The sequence below is a fragment of the Mobula hypostoma genome, chromosome 30 (genome assembly GCF_963921235.1).
Source record: "Mobula hypostoma chromosome 30, sMobHyp1.1, whole genome shotgun sequence".
In the NCBI taxonomy this organism is placed as follows: domain Eukaryota; kingdom Metazoa; phylum Chordata; class Chondrichthyes; order Myliobatiformes; family Myliobatidae; genus Mobula; species Mobula hypostoma.
Window position 1 is genome coordinate 7752523 of NC_086126.1, and position 25347 is coordinate 7777869.

General features: G+C 42.1%; 1 protein-coding gene across 3 annotated transcripts in view; it reads right to left on the reverse strand.

Annotated features, from left to right (window-relative positions):
• LOC134339692 (leucine-rich repeat transmembrane protein FLRT1-like) overlaps positions 1–25347 on the reverse strand; it is a 234315-nt gene that overhangs the window by 45176 nt on the left and 163792 nt on the right. The window contains exon 1 of one of the 3 annotated variants that reach the window (XM_063036402.1): positions 1022–3885. The exons of the other annotated variants lie outside the window; for them this stretch is intronic. The gene's annotated coding sequence lies outside the window, so the exon portion shown is untranslated. Of the gene's footprint in view, positions 1–1021; positions 3886–25347 lie in introns of those variants that run through there. 3 annotated transcript variants of the gene reach the window in all.

Genomic DNA, 25347 nt, shown 5'->3' on the forward strand with positions numbered 1-25347 from the left:
AAGTTGCTGTGTGAAATTGTATCCGATAATTAATTAGATCATTAGATGGAGTTAGTCTGGAAGCAGATAAATATTTGAAAGGTTGAGGAATTGAGGATTTTCGGTAACTGGTACTGAAAGTACTGAAAAAGAGTTAAGGCAAACATGATCATATTGAACTCAAGGGATTCTGCAGATGCTGGAAATCCAGAGCAACACACACAAAATGCTTGGAGGTCAGGCAGCATCGATGGAAAGGTGTAAAGAGTTGATGTTTCATCAGGACATATTGAATGCTGGCATAAGCCTGAAGACCTAGTGGATTACTCTGGCTTCCAGTTCTTGTGTACAATGAAAATGATCTGTGAACTATTTTAAAAAAACCTTTCATGAATGTATTTTCACACCACAGATTTGATTTGGGCAGGAGTAAGGTGTTGTGAAGTTATCAGCTACGATTCATGGAAAACCATAGTATTGTCATGGTAAAAAGGTATGTGCTTGTAAAACTGTTATTTGATTGAAGTCTCATAATTCATGCACAGTAATCGCAGGCAACCAGTTCCACGTATTGAGCCACATTTCAGATGGGGACTAACATAGAAAGAGAAGGAACAATTTTTTAGAGTGTTCACCATGTGAAAACATCTTACTGAGTAAATCTGTTGCTGGTACTGTTTTAAGCCTGATTTCAATCCGGAAGTTTATGAACAAGTCTAAAAATGCTAAATGCTCCCAAATGAATTGCTAACAAAATCAGATTATAACTGAAGTAATGACCCCTTTTACCAGCCTTATTATGCCAGTCTACCATTGTGAAAAAAAAATTGTGTATAACAATCTTTCTTCATCACCTTTAATTTCACCCCGGTAATCATCTACTGTGGTCTCTTGTGGGGATATACTGTTCAAAATACTCTCTTTGACACATTCAGAGAATAACATAAGTAAAGATGTGTTTTCAAAACTTGAATGAACACCCTATGGAAATTTTACTTATACTGAAATTTCAGTGGTAGTAGTTATTCTGACATAATCTTACCTCTTTCACTCTACTTTCAGTTCCTGTAGCATCTGAACTGAACAGAATTCGCTGGAATGGCTTGTGTCCAACAGCAGAAGTGATCCTCCTTTGGTCTACTTATCGTTTTGTTTAAGCCTTATATTTGTAGTTTTGCATTATAATTCTCCCAGGCAAATCCCCCACAGATTCTGGTGTTCACATTCCAGGCTTCCCTTGCTTTTCTGAATTTCCGGCAAAGATTCCGAAAATACTTAAATTTTGTGTATTTCCCTCTTTTTATCTGCTCGAAAAGTCCCTTTTTTCTTTGTTTCAGTTGAAACCAGCCTTTTATTTCCCTGCTGGATTCTTCAACAGCAAGCAGAGGAAGAGCTCTAGTCTATAGTCCAGCTACCAGAGAGAGAGAGTGAGTAAGCAGTCTCCAGAACAAAGTCAGTGGGATTCCTGGTATTACATTACATAGCTATGGAATTGAAACACAGGTTCTTTATCTGTCCAGTCACTGAACATGCAATAGAGAGCTGTCACAGCTCTTAAGGAACTTCCAGTGTGAACCTTGACCAGTTGCATTCACTTGAATGACAAAGGAATTTGGTATCCAACCCACTTCTTGTTTGTTATTGTGTTTCTTTAAGACGTAGTAAATAGTTTCAAACAAAAATCCGGAGCTGTCTGTCCAGAGTTAAAAGCAGCAAATAGCAAAAGAAAATTAGCCTATACTATAAAATAGTTTGCCTAACTTTTGTTCCTACTTTTGATACGAAGAAATAATTTCCTTTAGAGGCACTGAGTAAAACTTGGGTGGAATTTCCCAGCTTTGTAAACCTAAATGGGTGGTGTCGATTTAGGACGAAATGACATGCCAGCAGTCTTTATCTGATATTTGCATAAGTAACTATCAGGGATTGGTCACTGCAGAGAGATCAGGAGCAAGGCCTCTGGTTAATTTCCTCTCTTCCTTAGTAACTCTCCTGAACTCATGAATATTGCACTAGAATGGTTACTATCAAGGATACTGTTTTATTTTTGGAGAACGTGTACACCACCGTTACTTCATTTGTATCATTGCTCTTCCTTGTTGTACTCAGTAACCATCACTAACAAATTCTGCCAAAGGCAACTGTTCCTCCAATACAGGAAGAATAGGTCTTTTGTTATTCTTTTTACACATCTTTAGCTGTCAATGTGACTTATTCCTTTGTTGTGAAATGAGAGGTTCACCCCCATATAGCAACACGAAAATGAGATTATCTGCCCTTTGAGCCACACCACCCAGCAATCCCCCAATTTAGTCCAAGCCTAATCATGGGACAATTTACAATAACCAATTAACCTACAACTGCTGGGTGATTAAATATTGTTTCAGTGCCTTACACCAGTGGTCCCCAACCACCGGGCCGCAAGCATGTGCGAGGAAACGACATGATTTGGCGATATGAAACGATATGAGTCAGCTGCACCTTTCCTCATTCCCTGTCACGCCCACCGTTGAACTTGAATGCACGCGAGGTCCGTAAGAATATTGTTGATATTAAACCGGTCTGCGGTGCGCAAAAGTTTGGGGACCCCTGCCTTACACCCATCCTCTAGTTGTGGAGGATAGTATGCTGCAATGAAATTAAGGACACTCATGTCGAAGACATGAGATTTCCAAGATGTGCCTAGGGAAGGTTTCCAAAGTCTTCTCCAAGTCGCAGCACAAACAGGCACTTTGGCCCATCTAGTCCATGCTGCCACCATTTAAACTGCACCGGTACCATAGCCCTCCATAACCCCTACCATCCATGCACCTATCCAAACTCATGTTAAAGATTGAAATCGAGACCACATCCACTACTTGCTCTGGCAGCTCATTCCACACTCTCACCACCCTCTGAGTGAAGAGGTTTCCCCTCATGTTCCCCTTAAAGTTTTCACCTTTCACCCTTAACCCATGACCTCTGGTTGTAGTCCCACCCCACCTCAGTGGAAAAAGCCTGCTTGTATTTACCCTATCTATACCCCTATTGGTATATGTCTACCAAATCTCCTCTCAATCTTGTACATTCTGAGGAATACAGTCCTAACCTGTTCAATCTTTCCTTATAACTCAGGTCCTCCAGTCCCAGCAACATTCTTGTAAATTTCCTCTGTACTCTTTCAACTTTCTTTACATCTTTCCTGTAGGTAGGTGACCATATCCTTGAAAAATATGCAGTGTTCATGTTTACTCATGGGAATCCTGAAGGCATTGAGCACCCCGCCCCCCCCCCCCGAGTCTCAATGCAGACTCCATGCATGAACAAATGAACAATGATTAACTTAACATGTTGACTGTTTCTCCACTTACAGATGCTGCCTAATCTAGAGAGCATTTCCTGCAGATCTCCAGCCACTGTTGTATTTTGTTTTTCGATTTGAGCAAGACTTTAGAACATAGAACATAGAATAGTACAGCACATTACAGGCCCTTCGGCCCACAATGTTGTGCCAACCCTCAAATCCTGCCTCCCTTATAATCCCCCACCTTAAATTCCTCCATATACCTGTCTAGTAGTCTCTTAAAGTTCACTAGTCTATGTTTATGGAGCAGGTGCTTGTAACCATTTAAGCACTTGTCTTATTTGTGCTCGTTATCAGAACAATTACAGTGCAATCTGTTTTCTGTCTTTAGAGTTGCTGCTGATTTGGCAAAGCCTGGATAAACATGACAATGGTGATCCACAAGAATTATTTTCCCAATGGGGCTGGGTGTGAATGATTGAGTCAGTTGCGTCTGTTTACATTCTGTGAAATTTTTACTTCTGGTCTTCTCTCATTCCCTTTTCCTCCCTGCTATCCACTGTACTCTAGATCAGAAAGCAAGATCTCCAGATCCCATGCCAATGTAATTTATTTTCATGAGATTTACAGTTTCATCCCTTTCTCTCCACAGATTGTTCACAGTTAACAGCACCCAACTTATATAGAACACCCTACATGAGAATGAGCTCCCATTTTGTTACTAAGTTCAAAAGAAAACTGGTTCTGCTGTTTGTAGGAACAAACTTTCAGCTGCATTATGGGAACTCATTCACATATAGGGTGTCCTCTATATCGGTCTGTGTGTTTTTCTTGACATTCATTACAATGTTGTGGCGGTAATGTCAAAGTGATTTTGTTATCAGAGTACATGCGTGACACCACATACAACCCTGAGATTCTTTTTCCTGCGGCCATACTTAGCAAATCTGTAGAACAGTAACTGTAAACGGGATCACTGGACGACCGACTGTGCAAATGCAAACGTAAATAAATAGCAATAAATAACTAGAGCATGAAGTAGCAGGATAACGAGTCCTGAAAGTGAGACCATCGGTTGTGGGAACACCAGAAATAGAATTAGTGTAGTTTTCTCCTTTTGTTCAAGAACCTAATGGTAACTGTTCTTGAACTTGGAGGTGCATGTCCTGAGGCTCTTGTACCTTCTTTCTGATGGCAGCAGGGAGAAAAGAGCATGGACTGGGAGGTGAGGATCTTTGATGATGGATGCTGCTTTTCTATGGCAATGTTTCATGTAGTTGTGCATATACATATTTAGAAACATAGAAAACCTACAGCACAATACAGGCTATACCGAACATGTACTTACTTTAAAAATTACCTAGGGTTACCCATAGCCCTCTATTTTTCAAAGCTCCATGTACCTATCCAGGAGCCTCTTAGAAAACCCTATGGTATCTGCCTCCACCACTGTTGCTGGCAGCCCATTCCATGCACTCACCACTCTCTGCATAAAAAACTTATCCCTGACATCTCCTCTGTACCTACTTCCAAGCATCTTAAAACTGTGCCCTGTCGTGCTAGCCATTTCAGCCCTGGGGAAAAAACCTCTGATTATCCACACGATCAATGCCTTTCATCATCATATACACCTCTATCAGGTCACCTCTCATCCTCCGTTGCTCCAAGGAAGAAAGGCCAATTTACTATAAATTAATATATTTACTATAATTTATTTACTTATTTTTTCCATATTTATCATGTATTGCATTCATTGTACTGCTGCCATTAAGTTAACAGATTTTATGACATTTGCCAGTGATATTAAACCTGATTCTGATTCTGAAAAGGGGTGGAATCTCACTGAGGGTGGTGAAATGACAAAGGATGATGTGGAATGTGGGGTGGGAAGTAAGGACCAGGGGATATCTATACACAATGTCTAGGAGGAGAGTGGGTGGAAGTAGAGGTGTGAGAAATAGATGATGTCAGGAGCTCTGTCTGCTATGGTTAAGGGGAATTCATAGTTGCGGAAGAAGGACAGCACTAAAGAGGCATAATTCTCATCATCATGGGGGCAAGTCTCATTATCAGAGCAGATAGGACAAAAAATGGAGGAACTGGCAGAGTGGCTTGGAGTCCATGTAGGAAACAGAGTGGCAGGAAGCATGGTTAAGCAAGCTGTGGACTTTTAATGGATGTAAAACTTTGACAAACTGCTATAGATGTGTAGTGGAGAATATACTGAGTGTTGGATCGTGGCCTGTATGGAAGCACCAATGCCCATGAATGGAAAAGCCAACAAGAAGTAGTGGGTAGAGCCTTCCCCACCACTTACTTTGATAATAAATTTACTTCGAACTTCGGTTGCTAACTTATTTTCTGAGACAGGGACAGATCAAGAAAGAGGACTGAAGGGTCAGGGATGGAGTACGTTCAGGTGAAAACAGAATGGAAATTGGCAGCAATTTTTCAGGTACATCAAAAAGATTTGAGGAAGAGATTGTTCCACATATCCCACAAAAAGGTGGTATTAACTGTGTCCATAGTTACACCTTGACTTAGAGAAATCGAGTGGATTGAAGGAGAAGTTCAATGCGATAATTCCTGGATGCTTCAAAAAGTAAAATGAAATTGCTGAATAGGTGATAGAAATATTTATCTGCCTTCAATGCAAAGTATTCTACCACAGTATCTTATGGGCAAATATTCTGTTTCAGATATATTTTCTCACTAACTTCATGTATTACACAGAAAGCCAATTTCAGCAGTCACCCATTGTACATTTCTGAGATACATTTTCTGTTCTGGTGCAATTATTATGTATGTCTTTGGCAAGTAAATTTTTTATTGTACTTGTGCATATACAAACACGTGCATATGACTATAAACTTGTCTTTGACTTTGGTGGTGTTGATTTTTATATCCTGCAAATGAGATCTCTTTGAATTATTATATGGATTTTTAGTGAGAGTAATGTTTGTGATGGCAGGTGCAGTTATCATAAGCTAGTAATACTGGACACCATATTTTATTCATCTTAATCAAATGAATTGCTCTTATACAGAAACAATAAATAAAATTTTGCAGATGCTAGAAATCTGAAGTAAAACTGGTGAAGCACTGCTGTAAACCTTCAAGCAGCAAGGTGAGGGCTGTGCACGTATACAATATATACCTAGGGTACAATATATAGCTAAGACATTTGCACAGTATTGCAGTTGTCAACTTGGAATGGAGAACAAGTTTTTAAATCTGGTGGGAACAAAAAATTTTTGGAATGGGGAGTGTAGAGCACAGCGGGAGGGGAATAGGACAGCTGGCAGAGAAGGAGTGGCGGGGTGGCGGGGGGGGGGGTTGTGGATGGAGGGAGGCTCAGGTGCAGACACACCCAGCCCTGAAACACCAGGCAAGGTAATTTCGTTCTAAACAATTGGTTTATTGATCATAACAGAATGTATCTCTGGTGCTTCCCACTCCATCCCCTTTCCCTTCCCATTTTCCCAACTCTGATTTCCTTCATCCTGCCCCCTTCCCACTCTCAGTGCATGATAGAGACCCACATCAGAATCAGCTTTATCATCATTCACATATGTCATGACTTTTTTTTTGTGGCAGCAGTACAGTGCAATACATGAAATTGCTACAGTACTGTGCAAAAGTAGTTAAGTGAGTAGAAGATGGACTGATCTCCAAAAGTCATAAAGTTAAAGATGAAACATTCTTTTCAACATTTTAAGCAAGATTAGTGTATTATTTTTGTTTTGTACGATTTTAGAGTGAAAAAAAGGAAAGGAGCACCATGCAAAAGTTTGGACACCCCAAGAGATTTGAGCTCTCAGATAACTTTTACCAAGGTCTCAGACCTTAATTAGCTTGTTAGGGCTATGGCTTGTCCACATTCCTTGTTAGGAAAGGCCAGGTGATGCAAATTTCAAAGCTTCATAAATACCCTGACTCCTCAAACCTCATCCCAACAATGTGCAGCCTAAGCAGCTCCTCCAAGCAGCTGCCTAGCACTCTGAAAATTAAAATAAATGATGCCCACAAAGCAGGAGAAGGCTATAAGAAGATAGCAAAGTGTTTTCAGGTAGCTGTTTCCTCAGTTTGTAATGTAATTAAGAAATGGCAGTTAACAGGAACGGTGGAGGTCAAGTAGAGGTCTGGAAGACCAAGAAAACTTTCTGAGAGAACTGCTCGTAGTATTGCTAGAAAGTCAAATCAAAACCCCTGTTTGACTGCAAAAGACCTTCAGGAAGATTTAGCAGACTCTGGAGTGGTGGTGCACTGTTCTACTGTGCAGCGACACCTGCACAAATATGACCTTCATAGAAGTCATCAGAAGAAAACCTTTCCTGCGTCCTCACCACAAAATTCAGCATCAGAAGTTTGCAAAGGAACATCTAAACAAGCCTGATGCATTTTGGAAACAAGTCCTGTGGACTGATGAAGGTAAAATAGAACTTTTTGGCTGCAATGAGCAAAGGTATGCTTGGAGAAAAAAGGGTGCAGAATTTCATGAAAAGAACCCCTCTCCAACTGTTAAGCACGGGGGTGGATCGATCATGCTTTGGGCTTGTGTTGCAGCCAGTGGCATTGGAACATTTCACTGGTAGAGGGAAGAATGAATTCAATTAAATACCAGCAAATTCTGGAAGCAAACATCACATCGTCTGTAAAAAAGCTGAAGATGAAAAGAGGATGGCTTCTACGACAGGATAATGATCCTAAACACACCTCAAAATCCGCAATGGACTACCTCAAGAGGTGTAAGCTGAAGGTTTTGCCATGGCCCTCGCAGTCCCCCGACCTAAAAATCATCGAAGATCTGTGGATAGACCTCAAAAGAGCAGTGCATGCGAGACGGCCCAAGAATCTCTCAGAACTAGAAGGCTTTTGCAAGGAAGAATGGGCGAAAATCCCCCAAACAAGAATTGAAAGAATCTTAGCTGGCTACAGAAAGCGTTTACAAGCTGTGATACTTGCCAAAGGGGGTGTTACTAAGTACTGGCCATGCAGGGTGCCCAACTTTTGCTTCAGGTTCTTTTCCTTTTTTGTTGTTTTGAAACTGTAAAAGATGGAAATAAAAAAGTAATCTTGCTTAAAATATTCAAGAAATGTGTCATCTTTAACTTTATGCCTTTTGGAAATCAGGTTATCTTTTACTCGCTTAGCTATTCACAGTAACAGAAATTTCGACCAGGGGTGCCCAAACTTTTGCATGCCACTGTATATATGTGTTTGCCTAAGAATTTTGCACAGTACTATATATATTTTTCAGGCTAATGATCATGTGTTTAGGTGGTGCACAAACCTGATAACCTGTGGAAGATTAAATATCTACCATGGTGTGTAGGTATTTTATAGTATGCGCGCAGACTTGCCACGTTTTTTGCCAAGTTCAAAATGGAACAAAAGAAAGAACTGGAATGAAGCAAGTGATTAGGTTAAAGCATGAATTCTGATGAGGACATTACCAGTGATGAATATTAATTGAAATATCTTCAACTGGTGAGTCACAGACACATAACGGATGGAAAAAATGGATTTCTTGGAGGAGAAATTACTCTGTGACTTCCTAATAAATGACTTAATTTGTTAAAATCACGTTGTTAATTTGCGTTAACTCACTGAAGGTGGCTTGTGTTGTGATACCTTTGGCACGGTGTGAGTGTCTGGTTTGGTCTTCCTTCAGAAATATGACCTGAAGACCACGGTTCAAAAATTGCAGAATGTGAGCACACCATTTAGGCTGAGGTTCCGACAAGCAGTGCCTGGCCAGAGGTCCTGTGGTTTAGATGAGCGATTAAGCATGGGCCCCCTATTTTCTGCTTCAGATTAATTCATAGAAATGGCCATGGCAAAAGGGAGTTGCTTTGGTCAGTATTCAGCCTACAGTCAACATCATCAAAGCGGATTAATAGGCCATTTATCACACACTGTTTGTTGGATATTACAGTTTGCAAATTATTGCTGCATTGCCTGCATCACAGTTGTGATTCACTCGCGGTGAAACGCTTTCGGACATCACGAGAATGTAAAAAGCTCTGTATATATGTAATTTCAATCTTTGCTTTCTCATTAAATTTCAATCATTTTCATCTAACTACAGTAAAGACTGGTTACAAATCTTGCAAAAATCTATCACCTGGTGATAAATTCATATCTTGGAAAGAGGGACAGTGCCTAGCCCAGAACCAGATGGTATAACCTTTAATCATTCAGTGCAGCCATTATATATCCTCTAGTTTATATCCACTATTTTGCTCCCAGAGCATATTTTTTGTATAGATATGGACACCCAGGGAGGTAGGCATTGCAAATGGCCTGTCTATAAAGTGTTTGTAATCTGGGCTGACTTGCCATTTATAATTTATTACTGACTTTGAGATTTGCTTATGCATCTCCCCGTGACAGTGTAATCATAGACAAACAGTACCTTTTTCCCAGGGCAGCAATAGCTACTGTGAGAGGACGTAGTTTTAAATTGATTGGAGGAAAATATGGATGGGGGGGGGAAGAACAAAAGACGTAGGAGCAAAATTAGGCCTTGCAGCCCATTGAGTTTGCTCCACTATTCGATCATGGCTGATTTATTTACCTCTCAGCCCCATTCTCCTGCTTTCTCTTCATAACTTTTGACACCCTTACTTATCAAGACCTCTCCACTTTAAATATGCCCAAAACTTGGCTTCCACAGCCGTCTGTAGTAATGAATTCCACAGATTCACCACCCTCCGGCTAAAGAAATTCCTCCTCATCTCTGTTTGTATTCTGAGGTTGTTCCCTCTGGTCCAAGACTCTCGCAGTCTTGGAAACGTCCACCTTATGTTGGCCTTTCAATATTTAGTAGGTTTCAATGACAGCTCCTGCCCTCCACCCCCAGCCATTCTCCTAAACTCCAGCAAGTATAGACCCAGAGGCATCAAACATGCTTCATACATTAACTCTTTCATTCCCAGGGTCATTCTTGTAAACCTCCTCTGCACCTTCTCAAATATCAGCACATCCTTTCTTAGACATCGGGCGCAAAACTGTTCATAGACCAAATATAGTCTGACCAGTGTCTTATAAAATCTCAGCACTGAATCCTTGCTTTTGTATTCTAGTCCTCTTGAAATGAATACTAACACTTCATTTGCCTTCCTTCCTACCAACTCAACCTGCAAGTTACTCCTTAAGGAATCTTGCACTAGGTGCAAGATTCCAAGTCCATTTGCATCTCTGATTTCTGAATTTTCACCCCATTTAGAAGATAGTCGCGCCTTTATTCCTTCTACCAAAGTGCATGACCATATACTTCCCTGCACTGTATGCCATCTGCCACTTCTTTGCTTATCCTCCTAAACAGTCTCAAGTTCCACTGCAGACTCCCAGCTTTCTCAACACTACCTAACCCTCTATCTATCTTGTATCATCTGCAACTTGGTCACAAAGCCATCAATTCCATCTTCCTGCTCAAAAACATATAACGTGAAAAGTAGTGGATCCAACAACAACTCCTGCGGAAAACAACTAGTCACCGGCAGGCAATCAGAAAGGCCCCCTTTATTCCCACTCTTTGCCTTCTGCTAGTCAGTCAATCTTCTAGCCATGCTAGTATCTTTCATGTAATACCATGGGCTCTTGTTTAGCAGCCTGATGTGCAGCACCTTATCAAAGGCTTTCTAAAAATCCAAGTAAACAAAAGCCACTGACTATCCTTTATCTATCCTGCCTGTTACTTCCTCAAAGAATTCCAACAGATTTGTCCCCTTGAAACTATGACTTTGGTGTATCACCTCCAAGTAACCATGGTCATAGTCATACTTCATTGATCCCGGGGGAAATTGGTTTTCGTTACAGTTGCACCATAAATAATAAATAGTAAAAGAACCATAAATAGTTAAATAGTAATATGTAAATTATGCCAGGAAATAAGTCCAGGACCAGCCTATTGGCTCATGGTGTCTGACCCTCCAAGGGAGGAGTTGTAAAGTTTGATGGCCACAGGCAGGAATGGCTTCCTATGGCGCTCTGTGTTGCATCTCGGTGGAATGAGTCCCTGGCTGAATGTACTCCTGTGCCCACCCAGTACATTATGTAGTGGATGGGAGACATTGTCCAAGATGGCATGCAACTTAGACAGCATCCTCTTTTCAGACACCACCGTCAGAGTCCAGTTCCGTCCCCACAACATCACTGGCTTTACAAACCTGAAACATCATCCTTAATAATGGACTCCAACATCTTCCCAACCACTGAAGACTAACTGGCCTATAATTTCCAGTATTTTGCCTCTCACCCTTCTTAAAAAGTGGAGTGACAATTGTGTTTTCCAGTCCTATGATTATGGTGCCATTCCATAATCCAGTGATTATTAAAAGATCACTTCTGGTGCCTCCACAGTCTCTAAAGCTACTTCTTCCAGAACCCAGTGATGTAATCCAGTGGTCCCCAACCTCCGGGCCGCGGACCGATACATTGCCGCGAAGCATGCATGGCCGGAACGCACCCAGCACATCTTTAAGAAAAAAGCCGAAATATACAAGCTAATTATTGTTTATTAGCATCGCCTCTGATCTGGGCTGACATTTACGTGCCGGGCGGCACCTAGTTAATTAACTTGTTTATTTCGGCTTTTTTCTTAAAGGTGTGCTGGGAGCATCCCGGCCACTGCTGCACCGCTGCATTCTTCACGGCAATGTATCGGTCCACGGCCCGGAGGTCGGGGACCACTGTTGTAATCCATCTGGTCCAGTTGACTTATCTATCTTCAGACCTTACAGCTTCCCAAGCCCCTTCTCCTTAGCAATAGTGACGACACTCACTTCTGCCCACTGACACTCTCGAATTTCTGGCATACTGCTAGTGTCTTCCACAGTGCTGACGGGCACAGAATACCTATTCTGTTTGTCTGGCATTTTCCTTGTTCCTCATTACTACCCTTCCATCATCATTTTCCAGCGATCCAATTGCTACTTTTTCCTCTCTTTTACCCTTTATATGCCTGAGAAAAATATTTGGTATTCTCTTTTATTGGCTGGCTTACTTTTTTATTTCAACTTTTTTCTCCTTATTGTTTTTTTAATTGTCTTCTGTTGGTTTTTAAATGCTTGCCAGTGCTCTAGCTTTCCACTAATTTTTGCAAAATTGTATGTTCTCTCTTTTGCTTTTATACTACCTTTGACTTCCCTTGTCAGACTTGGTTGCCTCACCCCGCCTCCCTTTTAGAATGCTGCTTCTTTTTGGGGATGAACTGATCTTGTGTCTTCTGAGTTACTGCCAGAAACTCTAGCCATTGCTGCTCTACCTTAATCCCTGTTGGTGTCCCCTTCTGGTCAACTTCGGCCAGCTCCTCGCTCATGCCTCTGTAGTTACCTTAACTCAACTGTAATGCAGATACATCTGATTTTTACTTCTTCCTCTCAAACTGCTGGGTGAAATCTATCATGTTATGAATAATGTCTCCTAAGGGTTCCTTTACCTTAAGCTTCCTCGTCAAATCTGGTTCAGTCCTGAGTTGCCTGTTCCTCAGTGTTCTCGACCTCAAGCTGCCCTAAAGACACCTCGTAGGCATTCTACAATTTCCTTCTCTTGAGATCCATCACCAACCTGATTTTCCCAATTTCCCTCATATAGAAATCTGCCCCCCCATGATTATCATAACATTGCCCTTTTGACATGTGTTTTATATCTCCTATTGTTATTTGTATGGCCTCTGTATAACCCCCATCAGGGCTATTCACTGTTTTAGATTCTTAACTCTACACGCAAGGATTCTACAACTTTTGAATGTCCTTCTTTCTAAGGATCTGATTTCACTTTTTACCAATAAAGCTATTCGACGGTCTCTGCCCAGCAGCCTCTCCTTTTGATACAATGTGTATCCTTGGACATTAAACTCCCAGCTGTGATCTTCCAACCATGACTCCAAACATCACGCAGTACCTGCCAATTTCTAACAGCGCTAAAAAATTATCTGCCTTGTTTCAGATGCAGCGGGCATTCAAATGTAACACCTTCATTCCTGTATTCACCCCCCTTCTTTTCAACGTTGACTCCATGTTGCCCGAAGTTAATTTCTTATCATCCCCTTTTTAAACTTTTTGACTTATTTCTTTATTCTGGAGACCTAAGTAACCTCTCCTGCACTCTCCTTCCTTTTTACTTTATCCATAGTTTTTGAAACTGTTGAATCCACTATTTAGTTTCAGAATCAGAATCAGATTTAATATTTATTGTGATACAGCATGGAACAGGGCCTTCCGGCTCTTCGAGCTGCACTGCCCAGCAACCCCCCTCCCCGATTTAATCCTAGAATGGGGCAATATACAATGACCAATACCAATTAACCTACCAACCGGTACATCTTTGGACTGTGAGAGGAAACCCATGCGGCCACAGGGAGAACGTACAAACTCCTTACGTATCACCAGCATATGTCGTGCAATTTGTTAACTTCGCGGCAGCTGAACAATGCAATATGATAATATAGAGAAAAAAACCCTTGTGAATTACAGTAAGTATATATATATATATAGTTAAATTAAATAAGTAGTGAAAAAAAAAGTTTAAAGCCAGAGTTACGTTATTTGCCAGGACCCTGCTACTAGCATGATTCAAGCTGCTCTAACAGAACAGCTCCCTCCTTCTCCAATGTCCCACCAATTCAAGCCTAATTTTCCCACACCAATATCAGAGGTAAGTTTTTTTATGCATAGGATGGTAGATACATGGAATACACTGCCAGGGTTGGTGGTAGAGTCTGATAACAAAAGGGACATTTGAGAGAATCTTAGATAGGCACATGGATGATGGCAAAATGGAGGGCTAGATGGGAGGAGAGATTGATCTTGGAGTAGGATTGTGGGCTGAAGGGCCCGTACTGTGCTTGTGTATCAAATAGAGTCATAGAAAAGTACAGCTGTATCATTCTATATTCTAACTGATGAAATAATAGGTCTCAAAAGCTTTCTCACTCTTGGCTCCTGTGCAACCCCACACTTGCTGTCCTGCCCTCTATTATTACAAGAGCAGTAGTGATAGATAGTGACATTTTTACAGCTATTGATTCTTCAGCACTGTTTAAGAATTTTCCACGAATACTTATACTATCTATTGTGCCCTCCCTGCCGAAACACATACCCTGAACATCCACACCTGGTACATACAGAGGGCTTGGGCCATAAGACCATAAGATATAGGAGCAGGAGTAAGCCATTTGGCCTATCGAATCTGCTCCACCATTCCATCATGGCTGATCCAGTTCCTTCTCAGCCCCAATCTCCTGCCTTCTCCCCATATCCCTTCATGCCCTGACCAATCAAGAATCCATCAACCTCTGCCTTAAATACATGTAAGGACTTGGCCTCCACAGCTGCCTGTGGCAAAGGCTGAATTATTGTTAAACTGTTAACACACTACACAGTTAATGTGCCAGTACAAGTAGGGGCTCTGTATCTTTGCTACCTTAATATGACAGGTTTATATCATTGCCAAGTGAATTCACCATAATGGATAAATAAGGCTGAACTCCAAACTAGTTGGATCTCACTGGCTTTGCACTCAGGACAGCAAAACATATGTCAGAGGGAAGGGTTAAATTGATCTTGGAGCAGATTAAAAGGTCAGTACAACATCTTGGGCCGAAGTGCCTGTACAGTGCTGTACTGTTATATGTTCTGCCAATTGTGTTCTTGCGATACCCACATGATGCAATGAAGAACTTACATTACTGAAATGCAGTTGTGATTAAGTACAAAAATATAGGAGTTGTCCAGGTAACAAAATCGTTATACTAAGTTATAACATGGAAAGATGAATTCTTGTACAGTTAAGAAATACCAGTCTGATAAAATATTGCGTGTAGTGCGCGGTACATTATACTGTATCATGCAGAAATTCGAATGGATTTAGATCTTAAATCACTAAGCAGTGATACAAGCACATAAATACAAGAGATTCTGCGGATGCTGGAAATCCAGAGAAATATACACTCAGTGGCCACGTTATTAGGAACATCGGTACGCCTGCTTGTTAATGCAAATCAGCCAATCATCTGGCAGCAGCTCAGTGCATAAAAACATGTGGACCTGGTCAAGAGGTCCAGTTGTTGTTCAGGCCAAACATTAGAAGGCAGAAGAAATGTGAGCTCAGTAAATTTGACCATGGAATGATTGTTAGTGCCAGATGGGATGGTTTGAGTATCTCAGCCACTGCTGATCTCTCCTGGGATTTTCACGCACGGCAGTCAGTTTTCACGCAAAACAAGAAACATCCAGTGAGCGTCAGTTCTGTGGGCGAAAACGCCTTGCTAATGAGAGAAGTCCGACTAGGGTGGTCAGATTGGTTCAAGCTGAGAAAGATGACAGTAACTCAAATAACTGTGCATTACAATAGTGGTGTGCATGTCGAAACTTGAAGCAGATGGGCTACAGCAGCAGAAGATCACACTGGATTTCATTCCTGTACCTAATAAAGCGGCCATTAAGCGTATATATTGCTCTCTGATTCTTATTGGAATAGGGAAAAGAAAATATGCAGCGGCAAAGACAAAACGGGAAGGAACTTCTAACAGAGTGCCTTTTATGATCTCGAAACATCCTTGTTCACAGTCAATTAAGTTCTAGTGAAGTGCGGCCACTGTTGTAATGCTGGGAATCACAGCAAACAATTTGTGCACAGCATGGTTCACAGCAATAAAATGAATAAGCAATTGAACTCTTTCAGTGATATTGGCAAATCGTGACAGGCAATGTTTTATGCATCCCACCGGAAAGAGAGCAGCTTTGGCACCATGGCATTACCTCGCTAAACTGGCGCTTGCATCCTAAACTGACCAACTCAGACCTGGCTTTACAGCCAGGTCTGAGGGAAAAAGGAGAATGAAGATAATTTCACGATGATCTTTTTTTACATCTTTTCCAGATTTGGTATGGATGCAATAACAATGGAAAATTAAAAAAAACTCAAAATACTCAACTGGGCAACATTTGTGGGAAATGTTTCAGATTGAACACCATTTGTCAGTGGAAAGGTTTTTGACCTGAAATGTTAACCCTGCTTCCCTTTCCACACTGGTGCAGCAGGTAGAGCTGTTGCGTCAAAACACCAGAGACTCTGGTTTGATCCGAGACTTGGGTGCTTTCTCCGCACATTTTCCCCGTGACTACGTGGGTTTCTCCAGGTGCTCCAGTTCCCTCCCACGTCCCACGGGTGTGTGAGTTGGTAAGTTAAATGACCACTGAAAATTGTCCTGAGTGTGTGGGTGATGAGAAAGTGGGGATAATTAAAAAATATATTAAGATAGGATTTGTGTCAGTGGATGGTTGATTGTCAGCATGGTACTGAATGGGCTGAAGGGCCTATCTCTGTGCTGTTATAAAAAGGCACAGTAGTTGTAACTGGTACAGCCGCTGCCTGACACTGTCAAAGACTCTAGTTCCTTTTTGATCTCGGGCCCTGTCTTTTTAAACTTTCCATATTCTTCCTTTGAGCGTGTAGCTTCACCCCAGGTGCTCCAGTTTCAAAGTTGGAAGCAAATTTATTATCAAAGGCCATATATGTCACTGTATATTACTTTGAGATCCATTCTCTTAGAAACATAAAAACATAGAAAACCTACAGCACAATACAGGCCCTTCACCCACAAAGCTGTGCTGAACATGTCCTTACCTTAGAAATTACCTAGGGTTACCCATAGCCCTCTCTTTTTCTAAGCCCCATGTACCTGTCCAGGAACCTCTTAAAAGACCGTATCGTATCTGCCTCCACCGTTGCCGGCAGCCCATTCCATGCACTCACCACTCCCTGTGTAAAAAACTTACCCCTGACATCTGCTCTGTACCCGCTTCCAAGCATCTTAAAACTGTGCTGTTTCAGACCAGGGAAAAAGCCTCTGACTATCCACGCAATCAATGCTTCTAAATCATCTTATACACCTCTATCAGGTCACTTCTCATCCTCTGTCGCTCCAAGGTAAAAAGGCCGAGTTTACTCAACCTATTCTCATAAGGCATGCTCCCCAATCCAGGCAACATCCTTGTAAATATCCTCTGCACTCTTTCTATGGTTTTCACGTCTTTCCTGTAGTAAGGCGACTAGAACTGAGTACAGTACTCCAAGTGGAGTCTGAGCAGGGTCCTATATAGCTGCAAGGTTACCTCTCGCCTCCTAAACTCAATCCCACGGTTGATGAAGGCCAATGCACCGTATGCCTTCTTAACCACAGAGTCAACCTGCGTAGCAGCTGTGAGTGTCCTATGGACTCGGACCCAAAGATCCCTCTGATCCTCCACACTGCCAAGAGTCTTACTATTAATCCTATATTCTGCCATCATATTTGACCTACCAAAATGAACCACTTCACATTGCTCCCGATGTGGCCTTTCATATATTGGCGAGACCCGACGCAGACTGGGAGACCGCTTTGCTGAACATCTACGCTCTGTCCGCCAGAGAAAGCAGGATCTCCCAGTGGCCACACATTTTAATTCCACATCCCATTCCCATTCTGACATGTCTATCCACGGCCTCCTCTACTGTAAAGATGAAGCCACACTCAGGTTGGAGGAACAACACCTTATATTCCGTCTGGGTAGCCTCCAACCTGATGGCATGAACATTGACTTCTCTAACTTCCGCTAAGGCCCCACCTCCCCCTCGTACCCCATCTGTTACTCATTTTTATGCACACATTCTTTCTCTCACTCTCCTTTTTCTCCCTCTGTCCCCCTGAATATACCTCTTGCCCATCCTCTGGGTCACCCCCCTCCCCGTCTTTCTTCCCGGACCTCCTGTCCCACGATCCTCTCGTATCCCCTTTTGCCTATCACCTGTCCAGCTCTCGGCTCTATCCCTCCCCCTCCTGTCTTCTCCTATCATTTTGTATCTCCCCCTCCCCCTCCCCCTCCAGCTTTCAAATCCCTTACTCACTCTTCCTTCAGTTAGTCCTGACGAAGGGTCTCGGCCTGAAACGTCGACTGCGCCTCTTCCTATAGATGCTGCTTGGCCTGCTGCCCTCCACACTATCCACAACACCCCAACCTTTGTGTCATCAACAAATTTACTAACCCATCCCTCCACTTCCTCATCCAGGTCATTTATAAAAATCACGAAGAGAAGGGGTCCCAGAACAGATCCCTGAGGCACTCCACTGGTCACCCACCTCCATGCAGAATATGACCCATCTACAACCACTCTTTGCCTTCTGTGGGCAAGTCAGTTCTGGATCCACAAAGCAATGTCCCCTTGGATCCCATGTGTCCTTACTTTCTCAATAAGCCTTGCATGGGGTACCTTGTCAAATGCCTTGATGCAATCCATATACACTACATCTACTGCTCTACCTTCATCGATGTGTTTAGTCACATCCTGAAAAAATTCAATCAGGCTCGTAAGGCAGACCTGCCCTTGACAAAGCCATGCTGACTATTCGTAATCATATTATGTCTCTCCAAATGCTCATAAATTCTGCCTCTCAGGATCTTCTCCATCAACTTACCAACCAGACATTCACAGTAGGACAAAGAAATAGAACATAATCAGTACATTCAAAGACTGGCAAACAACTAGTGTGCAAAAGACAGACTGTGCAAATACAATCAATCAATCAATCAATAGATAGATAGATAGTACCTAGAACATGTAGAGTCCCTGAAGTTATCCACGCTGGTTTGAAAGCCTGACGGTTGTAGAGTATTAACTGTTCCTAAAAGCTGCTGGTGTGGGACCTTAGGTTTCTGTACCTCCTTCCTGATGGCAGTAGCGAGAAGAGAGCACGGCTTGGATGGTGGGGGTCTTTGATGATGGATGCTGCTTTCTCGTGGCAGTGCTCCTTGAAGATGTGCTCAATGGTGAGGAGGGCTTTTCCTGTGATGGACTGGGCTGTATCCAATATGTTTTGCAGACATTTCCATTCTTGGAGAGTGGTGTTTCCATACCAGGCCGTGATGCAACCAGTCAGGATATTTTCCATTGTACATCTAAAGAAGTTTGTCAAAATTTCAGATGACATGCTGAATCTGCGCAAACTTCGAAAGAGTAGAAGCACTGCTGTGCTGCCTTTAATATGGCACTTACACGTGGTGGTTCCAGGACCGATCCTCCGATATGATAAGGAATTTCAAGTTTTTCCTACAAAGACATATTAGTTCTGTAAATTATTCCTAGTAGGTGGGTGAGTGACGGAAGCAATAGGAATATGGGATGAGCCAATACCCAATGGGCCAAATGGCCTAATTCTGCTCCTATATCTTATGGTATTGTGAGTGTAGGATCTGTGTAAAATATGTTTGGCAGGCGGCCTGGACCACAGGGCTAATTTCCGGTGGTGTACCTATAACTGCAGAATTGCTTATCCTACTGAATGTTTTGAGCATTTTCTGCTTCTATTTCCGATATTCCAGTATCTGCTATACTTTTATTAACTTTTAGGAGCAGTTAGCTCCTTACCTATCTGTTACAATGAAAGCTGATTGGAATAATAAATATTTCACAGCACAGAGATTTACAAAATTAACATAAAGAACAGGTTTAATCTGTGCGTCTGGACCTTGAGGATAACAAAGAAAAAACTTGGATACCAACGATGTAAGGGAAGAATCAGGAGGGAAAAGGAAAATTGGAGGCTGATCTTTCTCATCAATCGTCGATCTAAACACTATCAACAATGTCTGAAAACAACAAGACCCTTAACAGCGTTGATGAGCAGTGTGTTTTGGGGTTCCCTCTCCCCCCCACTATAGGAAGGGCGTCAAGGCTTTGGAAAAGGTGCAGAAGAGATTGACAAGGGTGCTGCCTAGTTTAGAGTGCATGTGCTATTCTGAGAGGTTGGATAACCTCTCTGCTTTTTCCGGGGCAGCGGAGGCTGAGAGGTTTGTAAGATTATGAGAGGTATAGATAGAGTAGACAGACAGGATCTTGTTTATTTATTTATTGAGATACAACGTGGAATAGGCTCTTCTGGGTCTTCAAATAGTGCCGCCCAACAATCCCCCAATTTAATCCGGGACAATTTACAATGGCCAATTAACCTACCAACCACAGTACAGCCTTTGTACTGTGGGAAGAAACCGGAGCACCTGGAGGAAACCCACGCGGTCGCATGGGAGAAGGTACAAACGTCCTCACAGGCAGTGCCAGAAATTGAACTGAAAAGTGTTGTGCTAACCACTACACTACCGTGCCGCCCCAAAAGGTTTTCCCAGGGTTGAAGTGTCTAATACAAGAGGGTATTTAAGGTGAAAGGGTAATTTCAAAGGAGATTTGAGGGCAGCTTTTTTACACCTGGAATGCGCTGCCTGGGGTGGTGGTAGCCATAACTACATTAGAGGCTTTTAAGAGACATCTGGATAGGCACATGAATGTGAGGAAATTGGAAGGATATGGACATTGTGTAGGCAGAAGGGATTAGTTGGCCATTTGATTACGAATTTAATTGGTACAGCACAACATTACAGGCTGAAGGGCCTGTTCCTGTGTTGTACTGTTCTATCTATCTATTAAACTTAGTCTGCAAGCGGGACAAGAAGTGATTTTCAGAACACCACAAGTCAGGTAAATACCTCTTCACTAGGTTCAGTCAGCAGATACCCCAGTGATGTACAAATGTGGAAGGGTTCCTTTAAAAATAACAGTAAAGCTAAATGACAGGTAAATTTGCTTTCAAGTTGCTGCTTGCCAGTGGTTAAATTCAAAGCAGCATCAGCAGGAACCGAGGATTTGAGTCTGCTAAGCTCAAATTCTTTGCCTCCCTCAACGTGCACAGATGATGCCAAGGAAGAAGAAATTAAAAATGAAGAGGAGTAAGTGATATGCACTAGGAAAAATAAAGTGATCAGATGGGAACTCCATCTTATATTCACTCACAGAACAAATAATAATAAGAAAAAATTGAAACATCGAAGCATACAGTGAAATGTGTCGCTTGCATCAAATCAAATCAGTGAGATTGTGCTGGGGGTGGGCTGCAAGTGTCACCACAGCGTGCCCACAACATACTCACCCTAATCGGTATCTCTTTGGAACGTGAGAGGAAACCGGAACACTTTGAGGAAATCCACGCGGTCAAAAGGAGAACGTACAAACTCCTTACAGAGAGCAGCGGGAATCAAACCCCAGTCTGTTTTCAGGTTCTTTGTCAGAATCAGGTTTAATATCACCGGCATATGCCGTAAAATTTATTAACCTTGCGGCAGCAGTGCAATGCATTACATAATAAAAATAGGAAACAAACTGAAGTACAGTAATTATATATATGTACATTAAATAGTTATGGCAAAAATAGAAATAAATAAAAAATGTAGTGAGGTAGTGCTCACGGGTTCAGTGTCTCTTTAGAAATCGGTTGGCGGAGGGGAAGGAGCTGTTCCTGAATCGTTGAGGTTAATGTACCCCCTTCCTGACAGTAACAATGAGAAGAGAGCATATCCTGGGCGGTGGGGGTCCTTAATGATTGACGCTGCCTTCCTGAGGCACTACACGGAGCACCATGTAGTAGCTTTTCGACATGATTGAGATAGCCGGTGATGTTGCATTGAAATGCAATGCAGCGCTTTTATAACAATCCTGTATAAAGTCAAAATGGACAGCTTTTTTTTCCCATTCATGGCTTTTCAAACAAACAACCTCAATTTTACCAGGGTCTGGAATCTATTGGCTTTATAATGTACACAGTGTTTGCTGAAACACCATTATGCAGAAAGGAAAATGGTGTGACCATTTCAATAACATCACCATGTCCTTCTCATTGATGGATTGCGCACACTTTGCTATTAGGATGGGCAACTGTGTAAACAGATTTATCCAGCTAATGGACAAAAGTGGAAAGTAATGAATATTTAGTTACTGCTGCCGCTGAAATTTTAAACTGGAGTATTGATGCTGTAAATGGTCTCTGATTTGGTGATGTATTGTACAATTATGTGCAGAGCAGAAAGTAATGAAGGCACAGATATGATGACTTTGGTAATTTTCCCTTCATATTTTGACGTGCTATTTCTCTAACTTAAGCCTGTACCAAACATAAAATATTAACCTTTTTACGGATTCAGATAGATGCTGTGTTTCCCCTACTTTGCACTGTGATTATATAATTACAACCTCATGCATTCCGAGATTAAAGCTCCTCCAGCAGTAAATTCTATATGCATACATGCATGTTATTACATAGGCAGCTGTTTACAGAGATACTGGAAACTTAAAACAGTGAAGATTGCATTTGCGCATTTATTAAATGTTGTACGGCTGTGGCTTCAAGTCTGCCTTTTTTTTTGATTGCATTGTAAAGCCTCCAGGGTTGATGTGCAAATATTTGGCGTGTTTCATCATTTTCAATAATTGTCGCCATTTTCTCTTCCATCTCCACCCCAGCCCTGCAGCCATGAACACTTGTGGGGCCACAATTCACATAACGTACTGAATTTCATCAGTTTGTTCATCTGGAACTGGAGGTGAGGGTGTCCGTTGGAGGAGAGAGAATCGAAGAAGTGTCTAATCCTTTCCTCACTCAATTTCCACAGATATGTATTTCCATTAAATGGTGATTAGATGGAGAACTCTGGCTCTGTTCTATCCTCACTCACCATCCTAGGGGCAGAGGGCAATTGATTGATAATTTAATGGAGGATGGGACTAAAATCATCGAGCACCTTCGCTCTGGCCACCGTAGTAAGTGGGATTTCCCAGTGGCTGCCTATTTTAATTCTGCTTCTCATTCCCATTCCACGATGAGGTTGGAGGAGCGACAACTTATATTCTGTTTGGGTAGCCTCTAACCTGATGGCATGATTGTCGATTTCTTAAATTTCTGGTAATTGTCCCTCCTTCTTCTTCACTATTCCTTCATTCCTGTTTTCCTCTCTCACTTTATCTCCTTACCCACCCATCACCGCCCTCTGGTGCCCCTCCCCTTGTCCTTTTCACATGGGTCTTCTACCCTCTCCTATCAGATTCTCCCTTCTCCTGCCCATTATCCCTGTCACCAGTCAACTTCCCAGCTCTCTACTTCACCCCTACCCCTTTCCCGGTTCCACCTATCACCTACCACCTTGTACTTACCCCTCCTCATCCCCCCCTCCGCACCTTCTTACTCTGATTTCTCCTTCCTCTCCAGTCCTGATGAAGGGACTTGGCCCGAAACATCGACTGTTTACCCTTTTCCATAGATGCTGCCTGGCCTGCCGAGTTCCCCCAGTATTTTGTGTGCGTTTATCCAGAATATGTCTTGTTTGCATGACTCTGTACTCATAAATGCAGTCATCTACTGGGCCATGAAGGTTACTTACAAAGTATATTTATGGATTAATATATTTAATTAATGGATACACACTGAATGAATTAAGCAAAGGTAAAAGTACCTGCATGTGCAGTGGATGTGAACCCACCACACAGTGTACAAGATTCAAGATTGTTTATTCAGTACACGAGTGTAAAGGAGAACGAAATGAAGATTACAGTGATATAAATTGATGATAGATAAAATATTTGACATAAAAATATGAAAAACATAAACAGTGCTGTTGGTCCCAAAATATGTATATTTATTTCATCAAATGGCTTCAGTTTAAAGAACGAGCTTTTAATCCCCAAAAGCATTTGGGAATCCTCAGTGCATGGTAGTAATTATATTAAGATAGGCATACAAGGTGACCTGCTGCCTCTGACTTACTGTACGGCACAGCCTTTTCTCACTGGAAATGTGATACGGGACTTTAAGAAATAATTGTTTAAAGTTTCCTACACCGGATTTGTAACTCCTGTCTATTTCTGTGCCACTATCCTGTGGGTAACCAGTGCAGGGGATAATTCAGTCACCATTCTGAATGATGAGGGCAAAAGGCTTGATTGGTTTATAGTTGTCATCCGAAATTGAAATTGCTACCTGGTAACAATGGTTTTGTGTTGGAGGGGCATATCTTCAGATTTTGTTCTGGTATTTGGTGTAATGGCTGATGTGAAATTTCTATCTGCCGCACTAAAAAATCAAACATTTCTAATTAATCATCACTGCATTTTTGTTGCAAGCAATTATTGAATAAAAATGACCGTTAACTTTAGATGAGAATTCCTCATTTGTTTTCTGATCCCCGAATCATAGAAAAATTATGACACAGGATGAGTCCATTCACTCAACCGTCTATGTTTGGTCATAAAATCCCAACTTCCAACATACAGTTTTCAGCTCTACAGGCCATGAATTTTTCCAGAGAAATGCAGAGGGCAGCACCAGCCACTAATCATGGGGTTTTAAAATTTTGTTCTGATGGCAATCAGACCCGTGATTTGAACCAAAGGTTGAGAGCAAAGCCAGTCTTGGTACAGACTGGCCTCAAGCAAGCCAGTGTCATTGGTTCAACTCTTTCACCAATTGGGGTTTGATTCTAGCCGCTGTCTAGTTTCCGCATGGGTTTCCTCTGGGTACCCCAGTTTCCTCCCGCATTCCAAAGACGTATAGTTAGCGTTAGGGTTAGTAAGTTGTGGGCATGCTGTGTTGTCGCTGGAAGTGCAGCAACACTTGTGGGTTGTCTTCCCAGAACAATCCTCGCTGATTTGACGCTAACAGCTTCAATGTTTTGATGTACATGTGACAAATAAAGACAATCCCTGTAACACACACAAAATACTGGAGGAACTCAGCAGGCCAGGCAGCTCTCTATGGAATGAGTAGATAGTTGACGTTTCGGGCTGAGACCCTTCATCAGGACTGGAAAAAAAGAAATGAGAAGTCAGATTAAGATGGTGAGGGGAGGGGTGGGGGGGAAGAAAAATGTACAAAGTGGTAGGTGATAGGTGAGGAGGGAGTGATGAAGAGCTGGGAGGTCGATTGGTGAAAGAGATAAAGGGCTGCAGAAGGGGGAATCTGATAGGAGAGGGCAGAAGACCATGGAAGAAAGGGGAGGGGAAGGAGCCCTAGAGGGAGGTGATGGGCAGGTAAGGAGATAAGGTAATGAGAGGGAAATAGGAATGGGGAATGGTGAAGGGGAGGTGGGGGGGGGCAAGTACGGGAAGTTTGAGAAATCGATGTTCTTGCCATCAGGTTGAGGCTAACCAGATAGAATATAAAGTGTTGCTCCTCCAATCTCGCCTCACCACAACAGTAGAGGAGGCCGTGGACTGACGTGTCG